We start from the raw sequence: 12,318 nt of genomic DNA, 5'->3' as shown, positions 1-12,318 counted from the left end.
GTGGAGTCACATTGATAACTGAGCCTCCATTCTTCTTCCCTACTGACAATGCCCTTGCTTTTCCAGCATCCCACTTCTCACTGAGGTGCTGTAATGTGTTTTTGGACTGAAAGACTTTTTCCACACCCAGAAAGAGAAGAGACAGACGATCCATGCCCTCTCCTGTGAACAGGATCAACCTCCTCTGCAGCTTAAAAACCACATAAGCCAGGCAAGGATTCCAGGTGGTGTTTATCCCAAAGCATTTCCAACAATCCCACAAGAATGTTAATTACTGACACCAACAATCTTGTTCTCATTCGTATAATGGGAGTGCCTAAAGGTCTTACCTGAGGTTGGTCCTATTGTATTAGACACCGTACGATCACACAATAACAGCAGGTCCTTTCCTCAGAGAAGTTAGGAGGAAAACCGAACCAAGGGAAGGTGTTATGAATCACTGAAGGTAGTCCAGCAGGTCCACCACAAAGACAAATTTCACATCTCTTTGAGTCCTAATCTTTCAATGCCATGTAAATCCTACCACATTTTCTCCTTGTCTCTGTGCCGGGAGAGGTGGGGAAGTGAGACTGCAGTGGTCTGAGAGCAATTCAAAACAGAGAGGAAAAAAGTAGAAAGGCTAAAAACAACAGGAAGAGAAGCTCTCCAGCTCCAGGACCATCCACTGCCCAGGGGCTGATCAGCTGCCTTTGGTTTGTGTAGTCCAGGAAGCGGAGAAGCAGCCACGTTACCTGCATGGAAGGCAAATGGGTCAGCAGGAGTCAGATTAGCAAGTCTCAAGCATTTTGCCCAAAGAAGCTGTGGGTGCCCCATCCCTGGCAGTGTTTAAGGCCAGGTTGGACAGGGCTTTGAGCAAGCTGGCCTAGAGGGAGGTGTCCGTGCCCATGACGGGGGGGTTGGAATTAGATATCTTTAAGATCCTTTCCAACCTAAACCATTCTGTGATTCTATGATAAAACTTGAAACTGGACAGATTTCACTGCTGCATCAATACCTGCAGCTCCCGTAAGTGTTCGGTGCTGCTATAGGTCAGTCATGGCTGGGTTGTATCTCACACTCCTGCTTCAGATCTTTAAAACTGAAGGAAGGATATAGATAAAAAGGCTCCTGTTGAAAAATACTGACTGAAGTACCCCCATCTTAAACCACAGAAACTGAAGAATAGCAGTTAGTAGAGCCTTGTGACAGTACAGTAAGTACAAACAAAATTACCTCAGCCCACGAATTTAACAGTTCAGGAACAATGGCACACACCACTAATACAATATAGTGAAGACAGATGTGCAGAAACAGGAAAGAATACTGACATCCAGACTGCAGATCTGGACTGGGACAGAGTCCTGTTTGTAATGAGCAACTACCTTATTCATACGCTTAGCAGGTATCCCTTCAAAGTTCTCCTCCCTCCTGTTAGAATGCTACTCAAAATCTCATCACTCTTTCAAATTCTGTGAAAGCATTTCCTAAAAATGTAATGGACATTTTATGGAAGAGATATTGTATTGGGCTTCTTAATTTCTCCCGGAGGACTCGTCTTTTGTCAGTGACCTCCTGCCCCAGGATCTGTGAGCAGCTGAACGTGGTGACCCCACAGGGGACACATGCCCACCCTTAGGACGGAGCTCAGTTTCTGGCTATGACGATGGTAGCTTTAAACTGGACTCGGCTGGAATATTTCAGGTGTTCAGATTCAAACTTTGTGTTATTTCTATAGGCAAGAATCAAATGTTGCACCTTCCTGCCACGAAAGGCAGGGAGTCATGCTGCAGCACCTGAGCATGCTGCAAAAGTCCAGACAAAAGCTCGGTTACGTAGCTTGTGGAGAAGAGCGAGCAAGTCTCTTTGCAGAGTAACAGCAGCGATACAGCCCTGATTTGCTAAGAAACAAGCTCCTGTTCCCAGCAGTTTCTAGTTTGAAAGCAGAGCTACGCCTTGAAACATTCTGCATAAATTTTATTGTAAAATCGTTTCTAGCCTCCTGCAAATTTCAAGTATCTCCAAAAGCAGGGCAAATTTGCCAGTGTTTCTTCCTAGATTTCAGAAGTCCAGCTTCTTACCCCCATTAGTACTGCCTGAATCTTTCTCAGATGCAGGACTGAGCAATTTGGAGAAACAAGGGACAGCTTTAAAAATAATAATAAACATTTCACGCTAAGGAGTGGTACTGCACTGACAGCTCGAGCAGATAAAACGTGGGTAGCCTTCAAATAGGTAAAGTGTTTTACTCGCTAAGGCTGTCAATCTGGCACTTTTCACACACGTTAATTTTACTTTCTTTTTTTCGTTTAAATATCCCTTCAGGGCAACAGTTCTGGAAAAACACCACCATTCTGCCACCGCTCCATGCTCCTCCCAGGGGAGCAGTGATCAAAGCCAGGAGAGCAAAACATGCACCTCTGACGGGGTACAAAATGCGGGTGATCGTGCCGTGAACCCTTGTATCTTCCTGACAGATCCACAGCACGTTAAGCACATCAGGGGCTGTACGTCTGCTGTCACGATGTGGTTTTACCACACACTTTGATTTCCTTAGTACCTGAACGGCAGCTTTAGAAATCAAATTACAGTCTGAGTGCTACAGGCTGCAGCCCCCTGACTGAGCCACTAAATCAGACTAATTGAAACAACAAATATGCCCGAATAGCAGTTCCTTAGGAAAATGTTGCCCTTACAACACATTGCTTTTACTTCTAACATAACTTGACTGCACTTATTGACTAGTTGGTATTTCTGCTACTGCATTTGAAGTCTATTGATTCTAAGAAATATGAAATGAGTTTCAAAGAGGTCAGAATGCGACTTTGTGTCCAAGAGAGACACAAAGACATTCAGAAACACTTAAAGGGAGCAGTGGGAACTGCAGAAAACTAAATGAGGTTACTAGTTCATACCACCAGAGATCAGTGGTTTTGGAAAATCACTGCCCATTGGCAGTCAAGTGCCTTGCCCCAGAAGAGGTGAAGGTGCTAAGTCACTTCCTAGCAAGAAGGTAGCACTACACTGTAAGAAAACGTTGCCCAGGCTGTCGCACCACCTACTTCCCCCTCCACTGACGCACATTTCTGGGAAGGAGGATGCTCTGAGAAGGACCGAAGGTTGAAATGGCATGTCCTCCTTCAGTGTAGTGTGAGGTACATGTTGGCAAGGTAGCCTGGGAGGAAAATATTCTTACGCTATGCAGGTAGCACACATTTTGTGTAAAAGCAAAATGCCTTCACACTCACAAAGGCATTCAGCTAAAAAGCATCACTCCCAAAGACCAGTGAGAATTCAGATGTTTGGAACAAACTCACATTGCTAAAAAAGGAGAAATAGTAGAGAAAAGAGGTGAAGGCTATCAGAAGCACCCTTCATTTCTGAAAGTACAGAAGAGCTTTATTCACCAAGAAATCCATTTCTCAAAAAGACTCATTCCACATTCAAAAACCTCCATTGAGGGCTGAAGAGAAATTGAGGTTTATGTCTATACCATCTAGAATGAACATTTACATTCCAGGAAGAAAAGAAATGGCATTTTTCAGATGTGAGCCCTCTGAGGCAGGTAACAAATAAGATATATTTGACAGTGGAAGAAAAGCTTTCTCACGAATCTAATGTTTTTCTAGCCCCAAATGGCTGCAATCTGCCTCCAAAGCCTTCTTTCAGGCTGCTGCTTGCTTCACGACCTGTTAGTTTTGTCTAAGCCACCCTCTCAAATGGTAGTCCAGCTTTTTCCTTCTGACCTTGAGCCACTCACCAAATAGCAGGTAACAGTCACTGGGTCATTCTGGGGTTGTCGTCACAATATCTGCCGTGAGCCAATACTTCTCCTGCTGCCAGGTCACTCTAGGAAGTGTTACTTTTCGAGAAGACAGCATGGGAGAAGACACAGTATTACTGACACACTTCTGATGTTTACTGCTACTACTGGTGTTAATGTGTGTTTTTACTAAAGAGCAGAGCTCATGTGTAATTCTTAGTTTAAAAATAAAGCTGCAAAAAATACCGAAGAAAAAAAAAAAAGACTCACATAAAACTCCCAGTTTCTTATTCTCTCTCTCTCTCTCTCTTTTTTTTTTTTTTTAAAGTGTTACATACAGTTTCTGACAAATGTAATAGCCCGCGGGGGTACAGTGCCCCCAGAAGACTCCTGAAGAAGCAAATGCTGTGCCCAGGCTCCTGCTGCAGGAAGCGAGCAGTGAGAACTCCAACACCGTGTGAGGCAAATTCCTCACTGTGAGCAATTTCCAAACCAGGCAGATGAAGCAGTTAGTCTTGTTCCTGGCTCCAGCCAGTTCGGATGCAGGAAAGGCTTTTCTGATTTTCAGCTGATGCAGGTGTACAATACAGACTGTTTTAGAAGTGACATATGTAAGAAATCTTGCACTTCACCTAAAAATAACAGGTTTGATGTATGTAAAGAACGACTGAGCACAGAAAGCTCTATGATTCTCTAACATGGATAATGTATTTACACTGCTGAAAGACAAACTGAACTCAAATGATAAACCAGATCCTGACTGGGTTTTGGAACAAACCACTTCAAAGTAGATTTTTGACTCACAATTACCATGAGCAACAGCAAGCCCAGTACTGGATCTGTTGCACTGCCAGCGGCTGACTTGGAGACCACCTTTCAAACCACGGGTCTGAGGTTAGTGAACCAATCTGTTAAAACAGCACTGGAAAGTCACTGTGTCTACTCTAACACTGACTGAGAGAAGGCAGGCCCAAAAATCTGAAAGTCTGCAACAGAACGGAGTAAGATAACGGTCTGCAGCATTCAGAAGCAGTTTGCAAAAAAATACAGGCAATGGAACAGGGCAGTGGGGTGAGCAACAGACACCAGTCCCCACCTTTGGAAAAAGAAAGGGGAACTCAAGTGGTAACACCAAGAACCTGTGAATGCCAACGCAGCAGTCAGCGTGGACAAAATCCCCATTTGGATTACTTCATGGTCCCAGAGTGGGTTGGGTGACACAGGTGAGGAATCCCCAGCCTGAAAGATAAAGGGATGTTAATTAATTTTAAGTTGTGCACCAACTTACGCAGTGCTAGGAACTGAGGTAATTAGCTCTAAAAGAAAAGCTACAAACAGACTCCTGAAAATGGTCAGAAGTGAGTGAAACTGCTCAGCACTTACAGAGGGGATCTTTCAACTAAATTAATCCAATGTTAAATGTATGGGGAACCAACAGACAGCAAAAGAGATAGCCTGAAAAATTAGCCTATACAGCTGTGTTGAGAAGCCTTGTTTACATTAGAATAATACCATCAGAGCACCTGAACAATAGTGAGTTTGTTTTTTTAAAACAGGGAAGCCTGCACAGGATGCTGAATAAACCTAAATAGAGCCCACCCATCATAAAGCCCACATCCTACATAAAATTCTCACGTGGAATACAGCAGGCATTAGAGGAAAGGGTGAAAAGGCTCACAGCTCTGTGAAAGATAAGAGGAAATGCAGAACTGACAGCAAGTGGACGCTCGTGGGTCACCAGAGAAAGGGGAAAAATATAACCCTTTGTGATTACAGTTAAGCACAAATAAATACATAGGAAAAAAAAATCTGTTTCCTGCAAGGAGTAAAGTTTGGGGGGAAACGGACTCTGCCAAATATTTTTCTCTGCTGGAGGCATCAGCAGGGTTCTGACAGACACGTTAGGAAAACAGAGCATACGTTTGTGCATATTCAACAGCCCCTATGGGAGACATAATTTTCTCAGGCAGCCATTTGGGTTGTGTTTGGCACTTGAACTGTTTCATGGGCTTTGATAGCCTAGGATCTGTGTAGATGATGTTTTGTTCTGCGGCAAAAGAGTAGAAGCACATGACCAAAGGCTCTGATCAGCTTTTGAAAGACCCAGACCAGCAGAGCTCAACCAACAAAACTCCTTTGTAATGGAAATGCCATACCTAGGCATGAAATTAGAAAAGCAATGTGTACAAGGAGATTACAAAAAGATTGAAGTCATCCCCAGTATTCCTGCCCTAGCAGAAAAGGATGCAAAGTTAAGATACCTTTGAGCAGTGAACTGTCTACCCAATTTAGCTGCCCAAGCAATCAATGACAGATCTTTATGTGCAAGAGCATTCCCTAGATCTAACATACAGATCCTCACAGGGAAACTGAAAGGAGCTAATTAATAGCCCCAGATAAACAGAACTAAGTGCAAAACCGGACATAGATCTTTACAGACCAGTGCTGACCAAGCTGAATTCTCTCCTTGCACTCTTACTAGCACTTATGACCCCAGTGAGGCACAAAGATTAATGCTTATACAAAAAGCATTTGCTTTCCACTTTTTGTGAAGCACTTGTAGGCTGACTGCTCAAATGTTTCGTCTGGTTTCAATTAGAGATATTATTAGTCTTTACTTACAGTCTGAGCCGGGTGTAGTCTTGCTCTGGACAATTCAAGCTACTAACCCCCGTACCATTCCAGAGGAGCCTGAAGTGATACCTTTCTATCCTTACCCTATGATTGCTAGGAAGTTAATTCAATAATAAGTCAGACTCTGTTTACATTCCCAATTGACCAGCTCCATTCATGTCAGCAGGGTTGCCCTGTCTGCAGTGCAGTCTGAAACCCTGGGTGCCCTGAGCTCCAGAGAGGTAATGACTGTTATTCACAGTTAACCCACAAATCACTGGGCAGGCGGGAGATGTGAAAAGTCATGCAAATCCTCTTTGTTCACAGGAGGTGCAGCGTAAGTGGCCTCATAGGAGCTTCAGGAGGAGTTTCAAGGCTGTCCTTGAACACAGGATGCTTCCTGGTATCACAAAGGCCAAAGAAACTGTCTTAAACTGTTCTGTGTAATACTGAGGCAGTGTACAAAGGAGACACCAAACACCATGATGGCAAACGCTCTTGTAGGCTGAATACACTCAAACAGCCCAAAAGCATGAAGCTGCACAGGCCAGTTCGCTGTGTAAGCAACGAGCCTCTGAAGACGTGTATGCTGAGACAGCACCTAGAGGGAAGCATCTTCCTGTTTGACTCCACTTGCTCTCTTAATTAGGCTTCTGTAATCATACAGCAGTAAGAAAAAGCTGGCTCCCTTTGGAGAAACACGGCAGAAGTGGGTAATGCACATTTTCCAACATCAAGGCCTACCTAGCAGAAAGGGCTCCCCAGCCATCAAAAGCTCAGGGCAATGTGCTAGGTAGGGTTCCTGAGGCTTTCTTCTAGAAAATGTAAAAATACAGGAATTTACTTTGAGGATTGGATTGCACGTGGTGTTCTGCAGTATCCCAGGGTTTCTGGGATAAAGCTCTCCTCCAAGCCACCCTATGACAAACCTCTCCAGGGAGAGGGAACATAGGGAGCAGCCTGCATAGCCCGTGTTGTCTCTTCCCCTGCAGAAGGCAGTCATGAAGACCTGCTGTCCTTCCCCCAGACTGGGCACTGAGAACATGTGCTGCATCGTCACCCATACAGTGCAGAAAAAATATAACAGCACCTGCAAGACATGTCCAGAGCCCCCTGGACCTGTAACGATTACCAGCACAGTCAGGACAGTGGAAACAGCTACTGCCCTCTTCCATCAGACCAGTTCATTTTGACCCAAACATTTTATGGAGAAATCCCAGAAACAGTTTGGCCAGTAAGTCAGCAGGAAAGGTCTGTCTGGTGCAGAGGAAGAAGTTCAAATGCTGAAAACGAAGAGTCTGCCATGTATAGACAGCCCCTGCAGCATGCAGCACTGAGAGCAGGTTTTTCAGGATCATGACTTTGGACTAATGTGCCTAAATTCTGTGCAAATTTCACTTCAGATGTTTGGATCTAGCCTCAAATCTCCCTTTATTCCTGTGGAGAACTGCAATACTTCCATGGTGTTTCACAAAGTCTTTGTTAAACTCGGCAATCCCTCTTCAGGACCTAGGGGTGGAAGGTCCCGCTCAAAAAAAAAAACACATATATTTTATAACTAAATGTAAGCTAAAAGAGAACATCAAGTAGCAGAGACAGCCTGAGGGTACTGCTAGGATTCAGAGAGATGTAATATACTTGAGAAAGGTAAATCTCAGGTTCAAGGGCTGCAACTAAACTTGGGCCCCTCACCTCAGCTGACACGGGAGCTGCAGCACTGCATAGCTGGATGTGTCATTCCTCAAGCCAGGTCTCTTGGCTCCCATTTCTCAGAGGTGCCTTTCTGTATGGAAGCTAAAGATCATTAAAATCTTCCAGAGGACAACCATGAGATCCAGCCAACATTCCTCCCTTCAATAAATAAAACAGTTTCTAGCATAGGCGGCTCTGTGAATTATTGCAGAGCACATAATAGTCCCTGTATTTGCCTACACAATCACTGCACTCCCCAGATCTAACTCATTACTGTGCTTAGCGAAGCGCTTTGAACTGCCTCAAGCATGAAAAGCACCATATAAGAACAAATTTTATTCTCATAAAAAGGTATTAAGGCAAGTTAGAGGCACTATTGACGCACATGATATGTTATAATTGGCAAATGTTCACAAAGGCAAAATCCAGCTTTGTGCATCAAGCTGGAGGGTACCTGTGTGCACACGGATTGTGTCTGAGTGCGTCCCCTCCTCTGCCCTCCAGCGCTCCCGGCTCCCACAGCCAGGCTGGCTGCGTGACAGCCACGGCTTCCTAAATACAGCTGTTCTGCTTAGCAGGAGAAATCTGGACTCCGCTTGACCTAATTTTAAAGGGAGACGTGAACAGCACCGGCCAATACCTGGCACTCTCCAGCTGAAGGACTTCAGCCCTTCCTGACCCATTGTTCCCCCATGACCGTTGCAGTCACCAGTGCAGCACCTCCACGGATCAAAACTGCACCCTTGCACCTTAGCCGAGGCACATTCCTGTGTCACCCTTTCCAGAGCTGTCAGCTCCGCTCAGCTGTGACCTGCAGCACCCTCTGTTGTTCCTGTCCTGGACTTCACCCAGCTCTTGTTCCCTACCAGGACTTTCCCTTTCCTGTTTCAGTTTCTGTCTTCCAAAAGAACTGTGTCAGGGCACCACAGTTATGCCAGACTGTCCTGGTCTGCACTCTCATTCCCTCCTTGCTAGTCTTGCCAAATGTAATTTTTTCCAAAAAAAATGATCTGTGGAATGGAGAGACACTGTAGGTACGGGACTGAGACAGCTGAAGTCCTTCTTGCTGGGAAGAGCTACAACAAATAGGCTCTAGAGACCCAGAACTCCTGGAAAATAAAGAAAGTTTGGAAGTGTCAGGTCACTCCTGCATTAAATTCTTTATGTCAGTGCTGCAGTTAAGGATGTTATCAGAGGAGCCAGGAATGTTCTCGGGGTTGGTGGTAGAGGACAGAACATTTTTTGCAGACCCACAGGAAAGCGTTGTGCTGTCCCAAGCCAATGTCATGTCCCAGAGGGACACCAGAGTCAGCACTCTCACTGCTGTAATTGCCAGCAACCAAGATAAATACATTAAATATTAAAGGGAATATTGAGAAATAACAAAAACTAATACAGAAACCACAGTGGTATGTGCTTGCAGGCACATGTGCACGCACGTGTCTGCAGTCTGTCCAATGGACTCATGCGATCACCCACGATCCCAGCCCACAAGCTACATTCAGTCCCTCCAACTTTCCACTGTCTTGAATTCGGTCTGTAAGAAAGAAGCCTCGTGGCCCATTTTAAAGCACTAACAGCTCCTTTTTGGCTTGACAGCTCAGTACTTTTCAGGAGGTTGGGGCACAGTTTCTCTTCTGGGCTCTGAGGTATTTGGGATGCCGCAGGGATGGCACAGCCGTTCTGGAAGAGAAAGATGTGCCCATCGCATACACTCCATGTGCGGCGGTGCCACGCGAGCTCCACACCTGCCTTCCAGCTTCATAGTCCAGCACGCAGCCCTGAGTCTTAGCAAGAGCAGGTGAAGGAAAGAGTGAAGGGAGACCTCCAAATACCTGAAGTGCTCCTATACTATGGGACTGAGGCAGAGGGAAACACATATGCTCTGGCACCTTCGCCAAAGGCTGCGCACCAAGATCCTCATCCACTTTTTATTCCAACATTTCTCATGGGCTTCAAGAGGAACTTGGTGGACTAAAAGCCCCAGGATTTAACCCACAACAAACCTACACATAAACGATGTGCACGTAAGGAGAGGCCACCAGGACCATTGCTCTAGAGAATAAGGCCCAGGGCAGAAATCCCATTCTGTGAGGACCTGACTATGAGATGCAACATCAGGCCTACGGCAGCAGCCGTGTTGAAGACAAAGCTCTCTAAAGAAAGGAGCTGGTGCATGTGGTATCTGTCCTCAAGCATACAGGAAACACTGCTTGAGAGCCTTCACTTCAGCTGTGCACTAGAAGGTTTTTTGTACCTCTCCATATAGTTAATTTTTCTTGGCTGCCCTCCACTCTGCCCACAAAGCACTGCTTGGAAAGGAGGAAACTCTTAAAGACTGGCAGATTTCTTCCTCCACACAACAATGCACTACTCAAAGGAAGTGCAGTCCAGCAGGTCCCTTACCATGTGTCCAGGGGCCTGCTTGTCCTCACCAGCGTTTCAGCTGAGCTCATTCAGTGGAGTGAGCCTGGTGCTAGTAAGTACGAGAAGACTTGGCCTAGCGATGTGCTCACGTAGCTTCATTTTTAGATCTTCCCCGATGGGAGAAATTGAGAGCCAAAGATGTTACACCAAACATACTCATCCAATTACTGGAGCACTTTGAAAAGGTGATATGGATCAGTCTAACACCCCAAGCTCCTTCTAGAACAGAACATGAGCATGCAGACGCTGCACTTTTGCGAAGCATCAAGAACCAGACAGATTAGCTTTGTGGCTTTTGTTAGTTGGTTCTGACTTGCTTTTGACTTCTTGCCTGCTCACTATTAACACCCCATGGTGCAGTTGTGTTTGACTTCACTATAACAAACCCTGATTTATATGGCCTCACACCATTCCTCCTCCTTTGTGAGGCCTTGAGAACAGCATAACAGGCATACTAAAATGGAACCCATTTAAATCAGTCACTACTAAAGAGGCAGACATCTTCAAAGAGAGCTATCTTTGTGAATCAAACTTCACCCTTCCTGAATAACTGTTTTTTTTGAAATGAAATAGCTTATTGGGGTTTGGCAGAAGCTGACAAATACCTACTCCAGCGAGTAGACTTTAAAAAAAAAAGGTGAAAGCATGACTGAGATTCACAGAGCTGCATAATAAAGAGAGAAAAGATCCAGAGGAAAATCAAATGTGCTATATTCATCACTCAATCACTCAATTACAAGTATCCGAGCAGCTGTCCAGTGAAAGGAATTCAAGCTCCCTATTTTATGGTGCGTCTCTGAACATCGCTGATGCTTTTCCACATGGAAATGCAGCAGATGAGCTGTATCCTTTCCTAGACCCATTGCCAACAGAAAATCTGCAAACCATTGTCACTGATACTAACTTAGGAGCCGTGCTGTAACATATCCTGCCACCAAAGTGTGTCCAGTACTTAACGCACTGCTTGCTTTAGGAATGTGGCTTTTCTTTGGTACACAGTGAACACTGCGATTATGTGTTGCATATGCCAAACAGGCAGGGCTGGGTGGGGAAAGAGGAGGGAGGCTTCAGCTCAGAAATGATAGTACCTATTTTTAGGTTCCCGAAGCCAAGCTGTGCTGCTCCCACTCTCTTCTGATGATCCAACACGTATCACTCTAGATGTCACCAATCCCAGGCAGTCCTGTCAGTTTGTGGTGCTGGGCTTCAGCATCTTGGGGGTGGGAAGATAAGCAGCAATTTTTCTGAAGTCTGGCAGGAACAAACTGTATCACGATAAATGTAATTTTATTGTTAATATTTAGATGAGTTGTTTTTTGTTTTGCTTTTTGTTTTTGTTTTTGTTTTTTTTTAGTCTGAACTTGCTTTTAGGAGGTACGTACCTGGCTCTGCCTGCTCTGACAGCCCTCCACCAGAATGCAGCAGAACGTCCCCTTCACTGAAACTTCCTCTCTGCAAACCTGCTGGGCAACCACAGGGGATTTTTTTAAGATCTGGTTTAAGGATATTGAACAACCAAAAGCCTTCTTGCACACTGCTGCCTGGGACACATAAAAGGTCTAACTGGAGTAAATTCAGGTCCCAAGTCAGTTTTACATAATTATAGAGTTTATTGGGGGCTGCACAGTCTTTTCATAGCACTCTAGGTACCACAGTCCCCGATTCCCTCAGAGATTTGACCCACAAGCAGTTTACCATACATCTACTTTGCACTAAGAGCCCTTTGCATACTTTTAACACACTACCAGCACAAGACAGGGGTTAGCATAGCCCCTTGGTGACAATTTATTCAAGTATCAGAATCGTCAGGTACCACAACCCAAGTGTTCTGCTCACATCACCTGCAG

At 45.0% G+C, this 12,318-nt stretch overlaps 1 long non-coding RNA gene across 1 annotated transcript; it reads right to left on the bottom strand.

The window, feature by feature from the left end:
• Window positions 1-997: 997 nt before the first annotated feature.
• LOC137862803 (uncharacterized) lies at window positions 998-11,732 on the bottom strand. Its single transcript, XR_011100534.1, has 4 exons — window positions 11,560-11,732; window positions 4,836-4,978; window positions 3,737-3,838; window positions 998-1,070 (listed from the first exon to the last, which is right to left on the bottom strand). It is a non-coding gene; the product is annotated as an uncharacterized lncRNA (long non-coding RNA).
• Between the last annotated feature and the right edge of the window lie 586 nt (window positions 11,733-12,318).

Source organism: Anas acuta, chromosome 12 (genome assembly GCF_963932015.1).
Source record: "Anas acuta chromosome 12, bAnaAcu1.1, whole genome shotgun sequence".
Taxonomy (NCBI): Eukaryota; Metazoa; Chordata; class Aves; order Anseriformes; family Anatidae; genus Anas; species Anas acuta.
Note: the sequence above shows the minus strand (reverse complement) of the source record. Positions and strands in the feature narration are given on the sequence as shown.